At 38.5% G+C, this 17,113-nt stretch overlaps 1 pseudogene; it reads left to right on the top strand.

Moving 5' to 3' along the window:
* Positions 1–7,957: 7,957 nt before the first annotated feature.
* Positions 7,958–9,247, top strand: LOC148840704 (uncharacterized; annotated as a pseudogene).
* Positions 9,248–17,113: the final 7,866 nt, after the last annotated feature.

Below are 17,113 nucleotides of genomic sequence, written 5' to 3'. Positions count from 1 at the left end.
TTATAATATCCAACTTCTTCTCAGATTCAGTTTCTTCACTGACTGTTGGACATTAGCTTCCAGGATTTGTAGATAGTAGAATCCATTCTTCCCTCTACCCGCACAGTATTTCCTGTGCCACTGGCTTCCACACAACCCCAAAGCATAATACTGTAGATCCACCCCCATGCTTAACAGTTGGTGTTCTTTTCTTCATCTTTTTTTCTCCAAACGTACCTTTGGTGATTGTAGTCAACAAGTTCAATTTTTACTTCATCAGACCACAGCACTTGGTTCCAAAATGCCTCTGGCTCAACTACTGCAAGTCTTGTGTTGTATATTTCAGGCGTTGGCTTTTGTGATGAGATCGCAGGTGAGGTTTCCTTCTGATGACTCTTCCATGCAGATCATGTGTGTGCAAACAATGCTGCATAGTGGACCGGTGTACCACTACTCCTGTGCCAGCTAAACCTTCCTGCAGGTCCTTTGCAGTAATATGGGGGGTTTTGCTTTGCATTCCTGACCAGTCTATAGAAAGTTCTGAGGTTTTTCTTGGTTTTCCAGATCTTGTCTTGACTTCAACTGTTCCCCTTAACTTCCATTTCTTAATGACATTTCAGACAGTGGAAATTGCAAGCAGGAAGCGTTTAGATATCTTTATAGCCTTCCCCTGCTTTGTAAGAGTCAATTATCTTTATTTTCTGATCCCCAGTCAGCTGCTTCGAGGAGCCCATGGTTGTTGAGTGTAAGCACAACACCCTGAGAGGTTTGAAGAGTCAGAGAATTTATTAAGCTCTGGAATTGTCGTCACCTGTCTTAGATTAAGGCCTAACGAGTCAATTAAGTTCTGAGACCTTACAAAAAAATTACAGTAGTGGATCAACTGGTAGGGTGCCGAAACATTTGCACATGCCACATTTGCTGTTTTATTTTTTTCCATCTATTAAATTCAGCACATAAATAGTAACTGTCCATTAAAATTTGCAGAAATATGTCAGGTTTAGGTTTGTTTGTTGCAGAGGTTGTTTTAACTTCACTTAGAAAATCAACAAAATGTAATTTGGCCAGGAGTGCCCAAACATTTGCATACAATGGTATATATCCGGTATTAAAAGAAAGGTAATCATTCTGGCTATGCATGCATTATAAGAAGAAGAAAGTAATTTCAATAATTGGAATTTGGTATGGACCAATTGTGATCCATTCAAATAGGTCCAACCTTTTCATAGAAATACATCCTGCCTACTGAGAGATCAATTACTTTTCGGCAAGCTGGAGGCTGAATTAAGTGCAGGCTGTTCCTCGCTGTCTGTTCTTGAAAGCAATTACTTGTCTATCAAGACAAATTTGTTGATGATAGGGTCCGTGTTGCAAGAGCACAAATAATGAACCCTCTCCAAGATCTACTGGGAGGCCCAAGTATGATGGCCGGGAGTGTCTAGTTGCTACAGAACTTCATCGTGCTCGATGGCATCCTCACTGCACTGTGCAACATTCCTGGAATCACGATTCCAATTCCCGTGAGCTTATCTTGGCATTTAAACATACCAGCAACACAATATACATTCACAAACTGTCAACAATGATTTCTTTGCAAGATGAGAATGTGACAGTTATGCCATACATGACCCAGCTCCTTGGATTGTAGCCCCATTGAACAATTGGATAAGTCTGAGCAATGCAGTACCTATTCCTGTGTATAACTGTGCAGGAATGGCATGGGATCCCAAAAGACAGCATCTACAATCTAGTGCAAAGCATGTATCCCAAATATGAACTTGCATTGCTTCCAGTAGCGTCTATGCTAATCATCTCTTGACTTTTCACATCAGGTCTCATGTTGATCATGACAAATAATAATGAACGTAAAGTCAAATACATTGTCAGTTTACCTGTGGACTTGTTTGAGCAGGGCATTTTCCTGCAGATTTTGTGAATTTGCTATATGTGGTTTCTTCTGATGCTCGTTATGTGTAATTTTTCAAGAGGTTATTATTATCTTTAATGCTCTTAACTATTTACGGAAACGTCTCATTCTTGATAGATTGAAAATTTTTTCTGCTTTCTTCAACATCCTGAAGGTCTTCATGCACGAATGCTCCTCTGCATTTTACTTAATACCCCCAGAGGGGCAGCACTGTGGTTCAGTCACCAGTATGCGTCACCACCCACCTGAAACAGACAGCAACTTCCATTTCAGTATCAGCCATTTCAGCTCAAAGATGTATCCACCACTACAATATACTACATACAGAATATGTATGTGAGATCATTAAATACAGTTAAAGACAAAATCAGTAATTATCTGTTTCCAGCTTGTGCATGTGTTTCCTTTTCATCCATGTGTGAACCTACATACCTGATTTTGGAACACTTATGTATTTTCACTGATCACACCTTAGAATGTTTTTTAAAGAAAATGTTATGTTGTCTCAGTAGAAGAAAGGAACCTTAATAAATTATGATGAAGCTCATAACGAAGTGATGTTCTAGATTCAACCATGTCATTTTTTTGGTTCTCTGCTCCTTAGTCTAGGTTAGTTTTACTCACCACTGCTCCCGGGGAACCGTACTGTACAGTATGTGTGTGTGTTTGTTGGTTTTATGTAATTGAAGCCTTAATTGACTTGATGATATGATTAATTTGATTTATTCAGTTACTAAGCACATTTCATATCAAACTTCGATCCATTTTCTTATTGTTTTATCTAATGCAGGGTCGTGTGGAAGCCAGAGTCTATCCCTGCGAGGGATTTGTGCAAAGTGGGATACACCCTGTCCAGGACGCCAGTCCGTCCAACACACTCACCCCAGGGATAATTTTCTAAGAAGCCATTTAACCTACCAGGATGTCTTTGGACTGAGGGAGGAAATATAAGCACCCAGAGGAAACCCAGCATGGGGGGAACATACAACCTCCAAGCAGTGGTAGTCCAGGAATTGAAACCAGGGCCCCAGCAGTGTGGGGTAGCTAAGCCATCCACTGTGACACTGTATTGCCCATTAATAAACTCCAAAGCAATTGAGCAGCTTGTAAGTCCAATGAAAGATTCAGTTAAGTAAAGAGAAAGGTGGAACTGAAGGCCACTGGCATGTGGGCCCAGGGCCAGGTTTGAGAAATGGTGACCTTGAGACGGTCGTCTAGGTCAGTAGTTCTCACCCCTGGTGCTGGAACAAGTCTTCTGCTATTCATTGCTGCTGTGCTTTTACTAGGTCTAACTGCTCCTTTTGATTAAATTTCCTGTTACTGCTCTCAGTTTTTGGTTTTTGCTTCCTTATTTCGGGCTCAACAGCCTTTACCGTGTGATTACTTTATGATGTTAAGACACTAGTGGGAAAGTTATATGCATTCCGTACACCTTTGTGTGGGTTGGAGTGAAACGCATGAATTTGTCCGGGGTTGACATAAATGATATAATAAATGATATAATGATATTTCGTTGATATAAACTTAAAATGGTCTTGGCTATCAGAGAGCAGTTAGCCTAATAGATGAGGAGCTCAGTGGGATAGAAATCCAGGCATAGATGTACTCCAAGCCCAAGATGGAAGCCAAGATTTTGGGGGGGTTGGAGTGCTCAGTATGGTGCCCAGTATGGGCTTTGCGGAACTACAGACTTGGGATTTGTGCTTTATATCTTATTGTGCAGCTAATGGAGGAGATTGAAAGCTTTGGTGCTTGGGTAAGCTATTTTATTATGCTAGTAATTGTTAACCATGTACTACCATTAATAATTACTATAGTGAAATGTTAACATGTTTTTATTTTTGTCACACTTTAAAAAATTTAAATCTGTCAGGAGGTTTCCATGTACTCATTGGAGATAAAATATTAACACATTTTCTGGATCTTATTACAGGCAAGCAAGTCAATTCTTAAGACATTGCAGCGACAGAAATTATGTAAGGCTTCATTGCATTTAAGAGCACGAATGTACTGTAGGCTCATTCCTCACTGGCCCATTAATATTAAATCATTGAAAGAAGTAGACAAGTTACCAGCTTCTGAGAATAATCTGAGCTATGTCGTAATGGAACTGCCTAACCCACTTAATTTAAAAGGATTTCCAAGTTGGAGCACATTGTGGTTAATTGTCTGTCTGTCGTCATTATTCAGCTTTAGAAACAGCTGTTTTTAAACCATATTTGTTAAAGAAGATATCAGCTACAGAAACCATGAAATCATTGACATTAAATTTCAGCAAATCAGTTCCCAGCCTTCATTTTACCAGTGTCACAAAATGTAATGGAGGAACCTTCCTGTTTGCACTGTGACAGTAGCCAACAGTGATATCTGACTGCTATAGATAAAAAAAATAAAATCTACACAGGTGAGCACTATCAATTCTATCAGTACATACTATATGTGAGAAAACTAAGGGCTAAATCAAATGACATTTGAAAATGTAAGGAGATAACAATCCACAATGTCTATTTAAAATACAGTAGATTTTCTTCTCTTTTCTTTATTTCAGATGTACTGGTTTGGAAATTGTATTTCTGATCAACACCACTTGCAGCAGAAAAGTTTTCCTTTGTAATTCTATCCCACCTGTAGTGATCAATCCCGACCCTAAAGCCCTTCAAAGCTAAAGTTTTGGATCCTTGCTGGAAACTTGAAATAGTTCTTGCTACAGTAGGAGCTACACTATGTTAGTTGACTAACTATCTGTTTTTATTAACTCTTCCAGTATTGTAATATATTGTAGAATCTTAGTAATTGAAGTCTCATAAACATACTAGCACATACATTCAGCTTTTTCCTCTGGTGTATCTGTTTGAGCTTTAAATTATTAGAATTCCTTTAGTAAATTTCGATAATTCCACAAAAATATTTTATGCTACCTAAAAATAATTACAAAATTTACAAAGAACAGCTACATTTTCACTGGCAACTCTGAATTCCACTGTGCCAAGAGTATAAATTAGTAATCAAATGAAATGATACAACCACACAAACTGAAAACAAGAAATATAATAAAGAACACATTGAATGAATAATTCAATATATCAAGAACAACAATATTAAACAGTAAAAGATTTAATACAGTATATGGGATCTGCCCAATAAACTCAAAAGATTATTATAATAAAAAATATTTTATTTATAAAGCGCAATTCCAAACCCAAGAATGCTGTACAAATACAAATAATGTATTAAAACATATTTTTAATATACTAATTTTTAATTAATAAAATAAAAGACAAACATAGATAGATAAGACTTTATTGATCCTGAAGGGAAGTTGAGGTGTTACAGCAGCCCAGCCCCAAAATAAAATAAAATAAGTACAGCAATTCGAAATAAACTATATAGTTAGGTGTGTGCAAAATATGCTCATAGTCACTGTAAAACAATATGTTTAGCAAAAATATGTGCAAAATGAGCATAGGTATATACAGATTGAAAGTACCACAGTATAAATAATATATTAATACAGTGTCCAAAAAGTACAATAGTGCAACATGCTGTCCATAGACGAGCAGATGAAGGGCTAATAGTCCTAGCCTAGGGCAGTGTTATACACCCTGACAGCCGCCGGGAGGAAGGACCTGCGGAAACATTCCCTTGAACACCGTAGCGGGAGCAGTCTGTTGCTAAAAGTGCTCTGCTGCCCAGTAACAGTCCCATAAAGCGGATGAGAGGCGTTGTTATGATGGCTGTGAGCTTGGTCAGCATTCTCCTCTCAGCCACCACCTCCAGGGGGTCAAAGCTCAGTCCCAGAGCCAGTCTTCTTGATGAGTTTATTGAGTCTATTTACATCTCTTGCCATGATGCTGCTGCCCCAGTACACAACAGCGTGACACATTCTAAGACATACAGTACCTGTACAGTATTGTACATAGGCCCTAGGAAAAAGGTGAGTTTTAAGTGTAGATTTAAAACAGTCAAACAATCTGCCTCTCAAAGGGTCACAGGAAGGGTATTGCATAAATAGGAGCAAACACGGAACAAACATGGTCACCAGTAGTCCTACATGTAGTCCTAGGTACAATAAACAAATGACCAGCCTCAACTGAACAGAGCCTACGGGAAGGAGTGTATGCAGTACATGAAGGGGTTCAGAAATTTGTGATGGAGCCAGATTAATCTGAGCCTTATAAATCAGTAAGAATAGCTTGTATTGAATATGTCACTTTATTAGCTCACTGCCTAAAACACTGTCCTACCAAATTGCCTCTACAACAGACTTCCATAGTTTAAGCATTGCGATGAATTTCAGCAGATGGTGTTTTCCTTGCTTTCAGTACAGTAGATCAGTCTTTTCTGAAGCACACCATTAAGTGCGTGTGTGCGTCTGGATATCAATTCTTTCAGGCCCTCCTTTGTCAGGTAGTGCTCTTCAGTTTAGTGATGCACAGACCCCAGTTCCACAAATGCAGAGTTTTTGGATTACTGTGTCAGTAGAGGCCACTGAATTTCACTTACTACACTTCCCTCTCCTACTTCCTCAGTCTCTCTTAAGTATCTCTCCTGTAATTCCTTCTTCTGCATTTAGCAGACCCATTTTTGCTTCCATTTTGCTTTAGTGTCCACTGGATATGTAATTATACAGCTCTTGGAATTACATTACATAGTACATTTATTTGCTGAATTTAATCTTTTTCTTCCTAATTTTGAGGACATCTTGGCGTGGGTACAGAAAGTATTTGCACACGTCATGTACAGATACAGTACATACTGCAGACAATGTATAATATGTATAATTGTACATGTAATTTTAGTCAACTCTTGTTGTACTTTACTGAGTGAACACTTATAGGTGCTGTTCTGTAATTCACCTATCTGACTGAGGAAACCCCAGCACAACTCCTCAAGTTGGAAGAGCCACTAAGCTGTTGCAGGCATGGATATAAATCAGAAGATTCTAGCAATGGCTTGCTTTTCACCTGTATTTATTCTTTATGTTTTTAGATATCCATATATTTACAGACAATGTCAGGGAAAAATGTTTTCAGCACACCAGGGTATCTCTGCACTATGATCAAGTCAGAGAGGCCATTTTGGTGTCTGTAGCTGTGCCTCTTCCTGCTGGGATTCAATGTCAGTTGCTTGTGGGCACATAACATTACTCCCTAGACAGTAGATAACTCAGCCGCACCAAAAGACCAGGTCCTCTGGTGCAGTAGAGGTCTGGATTAAGCAGAGGGTGTGATGACCCTTCTGTAATGTGCTCAGCACTCTAAGCTCCATTACACCTTTGCAGATAAAAAAGGCAATGCACTGATGTAATCAAAGGTTGTGCAATAAGTCCTGATTATACTTTTCTGATTTAAACACATAAAACATAAGACATAAGACTGTATGGAAACAGTAGAGATCTTAGATTTTCTGAGCTCTAGCTGAACTTGAAAGCACCTTCTCTCTCTGTCTTTCCAGGACAAATCTCCAACATGTCTTAAAACACACTGACTTTTGTTCATGTGTTGGGTGGCAGTTCCTACTGTACCTCTGCCAATCTTATCTGGTTTATTAACTCAGGGAGAGGCATAAATACCTTTAGTCCACTGGTATTACCAGCTATTTGCTCATGTATAATTATCCTCCCATTATTACGATCCCTGCCTCCCGGCAACGGAAGAGGCAGAAGAAGCCGTAGCCTTACTCCATCAGTTTACCTATCAGTTTTCTTATTCACCACCACACCCCCGTCTCATCCTGTACTTAAACACCTGTCTTTTCCTACCTCCTCGCTCAGTATTGGTTTTCCTTTCGAGCTTCCTAGTTGCGCTACTCCTTCTTCTGTTTTGTGTCATTCTTGGTTTTCGGATTACGGTTTTTCCCCCTTTGACGACGGTTTTTCGGATCACGCTTTGGCTTCGGTAACTCGTTCCCTATTTGGATCTCTGGCTTCCCCTGGACTCTCGGCTTGTTTCTTCGACTACGGCTTTCTTTGGATCACGGCTAGGCTTTATCAGCTCCTGCAAGTGGGTTCACTCACTTGTTTCGGTTTCTCTTACCGAATCCGTAACACCCATGGCAACCGGGGTGATATTATCACTTTTAAACCTTGTCTGGAAGACACAGTGTGCCCAAAATCTCCATTGCAGAATTCAGAGAAGACCATCTAATGGTGGGAGAAATCGCCTCTAGAATCAAGAACAAGAAGCTGAAATTGTCAATATGGTGTCGGTAAATAATAGCATTAGTCTTAGAGAAATCCAAACATGCAGCATAGAGGACAAAGTTATATTCAATAACATAAGGAATGTTGCCATATCCACTATTGATCGTGTGCTGAGAAGACACAGGGTGAGCATGAAGCAAATAGATCGAGTTCCGTTTGAGAGGAACTCTGATCGTGTGAAAGAAATGCGATACGGGTATGTACAAGTGAGTTTATCATTTTACAATACTTTACATATTCACTATTTTGTGATTCTTACATGGTCATGTCTTCATCCAGAGAATACTTAAGCTTGATGCAAATGCTGACCAAGTCGAATATGTCTATGCTGGTGAGGAAAGGTTCAATGTGTCCAAAAGGCGTCATAGAGGAAGGAACATCATAGGACACAGAGCAACAGTTGAGGTCCCTGGCCAAAGGTGGGGAGAACGTAACCATGTGTGCTGCTATCAGTCTTCAAGGGGTCAGCCATCGCCATGTCACAATTGGCCCACACAACACAGCACTTCTTCTGGAATTCCTCAATGCATTGTATGATCTTTTATTCCCACCCCCGGTGAGACAGCATAGGACCACGGACCACACTACCTGCTATAGTGTGGTCCGTGTGGTATAGCTATATGCTATAATATGGGATAATGTCAGCTTCCACCATGCAAGGGTCATTCAAGAATGTGTCACGATCGTAATCCCTCCTCTTAAGGGCGCTCCGGCTCTTTCACATTTTGGTTGATTATGTGCACCTGTCCAATCCTGCCCCTCCTTATTTAAGCCGGGTGCTCTTGCTACTCCTGGCTCTGCATTGGAAGACGGACGCCCAGAGGCCCGCCTACCACCAAGTCGCCCTACGTCCACAGCTTGAGAGCATAGGCCTCCTATCGGCATCCTGACCCTGCTGAGTCCGGGGTTCAGAGCGCCTGGCCTCGTCATCCTGTTTTTATTCCCTGTTCCTGTAACGGATCCCGTTCCAGTTTTTAACTGTGTCTTGTTTTCGTCGCGGATGGATCTACCTTGGACATCGCCCAGGATTTCCCCTTGGACTCCCTTGGACTTGTTTGCCATGGGCCTTGGACTTGTTTACTATGGCCACGCCCCCCGAGCACTATCGTCACGCCCCCCTGTTCGTCACCCTGCCCTGATCCTCGTCGTTTCTTCCCTGTTGTCCTTTTCCACTTCCGGATTATACCGTCTGCATATGGTCGTGAACTATGCATCGTAACAGAATGGTTCACCACCCACCCACACATGCAGTACAAATGATCTTCCTTCCACCCTACTCCCCATTCCTCAATCAAATTGAAGAATTTTTTTCCAGTTGGCGATGGAAGGTACCGTATATGATTGGAACCCACACCAACAGGTGACCCTTCTTGAGGCAATGCATGCAGCCTGGGATGATATCAGAGGCTTGTCAAGGATGGATCCGTCATTCTATTTTTTGGGGGCTGGTGATCAAACTACTGTACGTGATTCTGTGATTTTGAAATGTAAATAAGCTGAGGTTATTCTGTAGTAGCTGGTTTTGTTTTTTTTTCATTCATATTTAATTTCGATGAGAGAGTTTTGTGTTTTGCAGCACAATGTCTTATTCAGTGCTCAGTGTGAGCTACGAATATGCTGTATGTGTGTATAATTCTGACTGAATTATTTGGTTTTGAGGGCTGTGTGTAGAGTTTTATAGCTAGTAGTGAGTTTTTCCTCGTGTGTTTAAGGTTTTGAGAATGTGGTATTTGAAAATGGGCTTTGTGTATATAGTTTTGGAAAACTGGTGTTGTATTCTGAGAAATGTGCATATCCAATCAGGAAAAACTGTAATGTATGTAGATTACAGTAGCATGATGTTGCAAAGTTTAAAATGTTTAGAGGTTGTTCTGAAAAAAAACATATGGTTTCTGATTCATTGCAGTAACAGATTTTTCTAGTAGTGTTTTGAATAGATCTCACCAGTGTGTAATAGGTATTCAGTGGGGTCTGTGTATTTGATAGCTTTCGTGTGCCATCTGAAGGTAAAGTTTGATTTGGATCGAAGATAACACGTTTTTGAGTAGAGTGTTTGATTTGGTCATATAAGTTTGAGGTTTGTACAGATCAGTGTGTGTTTTTGGTTTTGTGTTTATAGGTTTGGGAAAATGAAGCCTCATTTGAGGAAATGTGTCTTAGCTGTTGGGAAAAACTGCAAGGGTGTTTCAAATAGTTATAAAAATTATTACATACTCCTAACCCTAGGATTAAGGTAGAGGCTGGGTTTTGCTTTGAGCAGGGAATGTCTTGCTTACAGTCTTGCCTAGACAGAAATTGCCTAAGGCCCCCTACTGCAGGGCCGTCCCGACAGGTAGTTTTCGTCTGCAATATGTCCATTTTTGTCTGAGAGCAAAAAAAATCCAGCAACAACTAGTTTTCAAAAGCTTGCCTGCCTTTTGCACATTAGCTATTCCACTTGCACTCATAGGTAGTATTTTTAATGACTCCCATACATGAGCAATCTCACTAGGGCTATTGGTCAGTGGAAGGGTTTTTTTAAACACGATGCACACACATCATCAGTATTGCTCGCAATTATGTTATAGCATACCTACTGTAGGTAGAGTTAGTCAGGAGCCAAAAACAATGAAACAAAATGATCCAAGTGGGGCAGAAGAACAAAAAATAGTTAAATTAAATGAAAATTAAAAAGAAATTACATGAAAGCTTGCAAAACATTAGTTCTTCACAAGTATAAATGAGAATGAACCAGCCCCTCTGATAACAGTACAGCAGTCATTTGAAACCACAGGATGTAAAACTGTCATTAGATGTGACTATTGAGACTATTGGCAACAGAATACAATACAATGAGCTCACACTGAGATGTCAAACGAACCTAGTGTCATTATTTTCATAATATAATACTATTTTTTTATATAGTAATACCTCTACTTTATCTGTATTGTTACAAGTATGTGTATTGTTATATGTGTGTCTGCATTGAGCAGTGTCTGTCTGTACTGAGCTGTGAGTGTCTGTAGGTGTCTATACTGAGATGTGTGTACTGCAGTGGATGTATCTGTACTGAGCTGTGAGTGTCTGTACTGTAGGTGTCTATACTGAGATGTGTGTACTGCAGTGGATGTATCTGTACTGAGCTGTGTGTGTCTGTACTGAGCTGTGATTGTCTGTACTGCAGTATTCATGTCTGTACTAAGCTTGTGTGTGTGTCTATACTGCAGTGTAGGTATCTGTACTGAGCTGTGTGTGTCTATACTGCAGTGTCTGTCTGTACTGAGCTGTGATGGTCTTTAGGTGTCTATATTGAGATGTGTGTCTCTGTACTGCAGTGGAGGTACAGTATCTGTACTGAGCTGTGTGTGTCTGTACTCAGCTGTGTGAGTCTGCACTGCACGTAAGGCATTTGTATTGAGCTGTGTGTAGCATCTGTACTGAGCTATGGGTTTCTGTACTGCAGTGTACTATTGGTGTCTGTATTGAGTCTGTGTGTTTTGGTGTCTGAATTGGTGAATAGTTGACAATGGAGTAAAGTCTTAAAGTAAATTGTGGTGAGTTACTAAAGGGACAAGCATTATGAGAATTTGGTGCTCTAGTCCTGTTCAGAGTGCATTGGGTGGGAAGAACATGACTTTTCCCAGGTTCCAGAAATAATCAGGATTAGTACTGGTTTTGTCACTATGCAATTAATGCACAGTAGAGGTTAGTTATTATTGCATTTATGTCAGTTTTTTAATACTTTGTCAAAACTTTTCATTAACAAAATATTTTTAAATGGCCCTTGCAAGCTCTAAAGTGTTTTCAGGGATTTTGTCTGTATTAGCACTGATTATCACTTGAAAATGAAGTAGGTTGCATGCATTAATGTCATTAGTGATTCATAAAGGTAAATCACTTGAGTGTCTTTTTCTCAATAACAGCAGGATTAGATGAATACACACAATACAGTTGAGGCATATTAGAATACTTCATAATATTACAACTGTATATAGTCCCAGTGATAAAAAAAATGGTGTAAGCATTTGTGTATACAGTATTTATTCTGTAAGTATAAAAAGAGCAGGATTTTTAGCCCATTAATCAAACACCTTAAGTGCCTGAGCTACACTAAATGCCTCTGCCAAACAGTTTTTTCTAAAAGGCATTCCTTTCATTATCAGAATTATGTTCCAAATGATTACTTTAGAGACCTCACAAGAGTTTTAAATTGCATCATAATGATAGCATACTGGCAAGACATTTGCAAAACGGGAATTTTAAATGCAGAAGTAAAAGATCAGTAGCTCAGCACATTAGCACATTAGTCAACTAATGGAGGTACTTTCTGTGTTGTGCCGTGGGAGTAACTTATCAATCAATGTTTTGAGCACTGAACTGGCTGGGGTCTAATGATAGTTACATTAATGTTTTCTTGGCATTCAAAAATGATTTTTCCCCTTGATATTTTAAATGTTTCATAAACAAACAAGAAATTAAAAGACTGTGACTGTTAGGGCAACTACTCACTCAGTACACTTGGTGCCCATCTCAACTATCTGATTAACAGAGATGTGAACCACAACAGAAGACTGTCAGTGTCCTGTTTTTTTTTTTTTTAAAAAAAACTTGTTAAGCCATTATTCCAGTGAATTAACATTAAGGGCTTGTCTGTTTCCTTGTAATTCACCAGTGGTAGCAAAGTTCATTACCGGAGAACCATGGATCTGCAGATTTTCTATATATTTTTTACCTGCTTAGTTAAAGAATGTGTATAGTTTACAACCATCTGATATGTCTTTTTTATTTTTAAAAACAGCATCTCTGTGTGTCTCATGATGTACTGCTTTAGATAGTCACATCATATACCATCACATACTGTAGATTTATGTTTGATGAATTGGACAGATTTCTTTACAAATCTTTAGCAACTGAGGCTTTGCACAAAGCAGGGAAACCTCCTGGACTGTAAATCTCACTGACAACCGCTGCAATACACCAGGTCAGCATATTTTCATCCAGCTGTAATCAATGCATTCATTGTAATCAAGGAGTTTCAGGACATTTGAGTATCGCTTGGATGGTTTGCATTAGGTGGGGCCTCTAGCTTCACTATAATTTAATTTATTTGAGGTCTTTTAAATAAGGTGACTTATATTAAAAATAATTGCTGAACTGTAATATATTAGAAATGGTATGAATAAACCATAGAGTGGTTTAAAATTAAAGGCATTGATCATACAGCGATAACTGAAGCTAATAGTTTCGAGTAGCTAAAGTTCAGGCTAACCCCCCTAACACTTCCTCCACTTTTGCATGTGACAATCTTTTGCTTTCCTATCATGGTGCCACCTATAGGCCATTTACATTAACAGCTTATTCAAACTCAAGCAATCCAAAAAGGTGTATTTAGTCTATGTTTTATATGTCTTATATCTTATCATATGTCTTTATATGTTTTATTAGTCTATTTAGTATATGTTTATTTACATATCAAGTTTTAAAAGGGAAATATTTTTACAGATTCATAGCTGTTGTGTACAGGAGAAGATGTGAGAGATCTAAAAATAACAATGTATTAAACGAGTGAATGCTATGCAACTGCAAGCACATTATACAGACTCTATTACTCTTGGACTCCTCTCACTATGGCAACCAGTGGAAACATAAATTGAACACGCTGTAGTACTATAATGGCAACTGTCGAAAACTCTGGAACGCTAAGAACATAACAGTGGCCATTGTTACTTGTTGGGCTGACTTCAAGAACTTCAATTACACTCTGAAAATTATCATGATTCCAAAATTCACCTGTCCTGCAATCTTGGAAAAAATGAAAAAAAAAACCATGAAGTATGATATGGCTGCCATGCTAAATATAAGCTTCATTCATTCGTGGAAGCTTTGCACTTCCATTGCTCTGTGAAATTCCATGTCTACAATTTTTTTTTAGTGGAAATGAAATAACTTTATTAACAACCTTTCCTTATTTGCTTTGATAGAAGACAGTACAATGATAACACAGGTCAAGAATCACATCAGTCAAAGGGTTACTGAGGAGCTGTCATTTAAGAGCAAAATGTAACATTTTTCCTTAAAAAGAATCAGTCTTGGAAGGAGGGAGTAATGTAAATGAGGTTTTGCAAATGTACTAAATGTTCATGATAAGAAGAGTATTTAAAATCTCTCGAAACCACACAGAATCCGTACGTGGTCATTCCATGTGAACCAACAGTGCTATTTGTAGGTCTACATACAGTATATATTATCAATGTCTGGAAATTTATAAAGGCATGGGCAAATTATTTTTACAGTGGATTTTGATTGGCCAATATCAGTCCTCGTAAATAGTAAAAAAAGCACAAAACTAAGAAAAAAATAATTCTGTTGTGTTTCAAAAGAAATCTGCCAGATTTTGGCTGTAGAACAAGAATTGATTATCCAGGATGGTAGTCATGTATCAAGTGCAACCAAGTAAACGTCTGGGCCATCAACATATTGATGAAGTTTGAGAGTTTTAAGAGTAATACTGTAGCTGCAATAGTTTTGATAACTACTATTTCTGGTTTTCTAAAACAAGATTGTAGATTTTGTCCTTTCTGTCCTTTTTGATGGCAGAAGGAAGGAAAGAATAATCTATAAAAGAACCAAGGACTTTCCGTTATCCTTGCTTTGAAGTTTAATGGAAAAAAGATGCATACAGTAAGTTAAAGCAACACAACCATGTATTCTTGGAACACCCACACAGGGGACCCTTGAGGAGGCATTAGATGGTTGTAGGAGATGGTGCAGTCCTGTAGCTTGCATAGACCAGTGGATTTAATTGTGTCAGAACCTCAGTGATTCTGAAGTCCTTTACGATCATAAGAACAGCTAAAATTGAGAGGAGCCCAATAGACTCATCTAGCTCATTTGGTAGTTAGTAGATGATTAATCCAGGGGTTTAAAGGTATCAGCTACAACAACATGGCTGGGTATCTTGTTCCATGCCCCCACAACCGTTTGAATAAATAAGTGCCTCCTGTTCCCATTTTTAAATGAACTTCCCACTTTGTGACCTCTGTTTCATGTTTCACACTTCATTTTGAAGGAATCTGCTGTGCTGACCTTGTCAGTACCTTCGAGAATTTTGAATCCCTGCATTAGGTAAGGCCCCCTCTTTGTCTACTCTATACAAAATTAAAAAGGTTCAGTTTCTTCAGCCTGTGACTGTAAGGCATTCTCGAAGCTCCAGGAAGTATCTGATTCCTTTTCTTCTGGACTGATTCCAGAGCAGCAATATCTTTTCTATATCGGGTTTACCAACATTGTACACAGTACTCTTAATGAGCTCTAACTGGTGCATAGTGCATTGTTCAATTTTAAAGTAACATTCCTTGATTACATTTCTGCTCTTTAAGCTACAAATTCTAACATTTTGTTTGCCTTTTCAATGCTTCCTCACACATTGTCTAGTAAGTGATATGTCAGCATAAGCACTTAAGCCTTTTTTATGCAGGTTCTGAAATCATAAGGTAACCTCAATCCTTGTTTGGTGGATTAAAAGAAAAGTTCATCCTTTTGCCTTGATTACCCTGAATGCAGCCTTGATGATGTTTTCTGAAATGCACTGGGCAAAAGGTTAGCTTATTGATTTTATTGAGTGGATTTCCAAGATGGTTTGTAGCTCTTACAGTAGATAATGCATGAAATGCCAGGTTTTCCTAATTTCAAGGCCAACAACTTTTCTTTATGTGACCAGTTGCTTGTGTTTCATTTCTGCAAGTTCATTCTGGTTTTGCCTGTTTGGGTTTTATGATTAATTTAGGACTGTGAGACTCTCAGGAGATGTTTCATGAGTTTAATGATAACTCAAATATACAGTGTATTTGTTTTATGCTGTTTTGCCTCATATGCTTTGATTTAGTCTTTTTTATTATGTTTCAGGATTGATGTATAGGGTGATGTAGCTGACATGCATATTTCTGTTTTTAAAATGAGAAACATGAGTGCCTTTGTTCACTTGTCACACTCTGCTTTGATACAAGTTGTGCCAATGTCACATTTCTCCATGTCTCTCAGCATTAAGCTCCATATGACACACAAGGGCATGCTGCCTGACAACTATATTTTCTCCATTTTGTATTTCGTTGCTTTATCACCCCTAAGTCAAAACTATTCTTTTTAGTGCAACACAGGAAGGCTCCTTGCAATTTGTTACATCATTCTGCATAACATAAGACAAAAAAATCTTTAAGCAGTCAAAAGTCATGAGCAATAACTGGATGCCAGTAACTTCTTTCCCCATTAGTTGTAAACTGGATGGTACTGTAAGACATCAATGCAGTTTCATTCATTAATTGAATTGATTGGTCCATTAATAACTCAAACAATACAAAATAGTAATTTCTGTAACTCCAAATACAGTACTGTGTTCCTTACATATTTAGTTCCTTAATCATAGAAAAATATCAGGGGAAATTCAATTCATTAAGGTTATGCAATACTGAAAGTAAAATAGAGTGGGTGTCAATTGCCTTTTAGTAACACTTCAGTATAAGTGGCGCAAATTAGTGCATAATATCCTGATAACCCCTAGCACATGAAAAGAACATTAACACAGTGTTAATAACATGGAAGTCAACCTTACTAACAGCTATTTGCATGGTATATAACTGGACAGATATTTGCCTTCTGTAAGTCAGTTATTAAAAGCTAATTTGCTTATAAAGTTTGATTTGCACTCCCTAAACTGAATTCTTACTGTTAGTTGTGTTTTCTACGCCTGTTTACTGCATTTTTGGGGTGATCTGTGTTTTACCACATGAAAGTAACTGAGAACCTGAGCCTGTTTAATTAATGCATGCTGAAAAATCCATACAGTATGATTAAGATAAAATGCTCTGGTATAGTTCATCTCTGCCTTGCTCTAATATAGCTCTTCTATGCCTTTTTGTTTTCCTGTCCTATATTTTGGTTTCTTCATACTGTAAAATGTCTGGTCCTTATTTTCTGCTCGGCATGTTAAATATTCACCTCCGCTCCCTCTGAGTCGGATTTCTGATTCT

The sequence above is a fragment of the Atractosteus spatula genome, chromosome 1 (assembly GCF_055471065.1).
Source record: "Atractosteus spatula isolate fAtrSpa1 chromosome 1, fAtrSpa1.hap1, whole genome shotgun sequence".
Classification (NCBI taxonomy): Eukaryota; Metazoa; Chordata; class Actinopteri; order Semionotiformes; family Lepisosteidae; genus Atractosteus; species Atractosteus spatula.
This window is presented reverse-complemented; position numbering and strand designations above follow the sequence as displayed.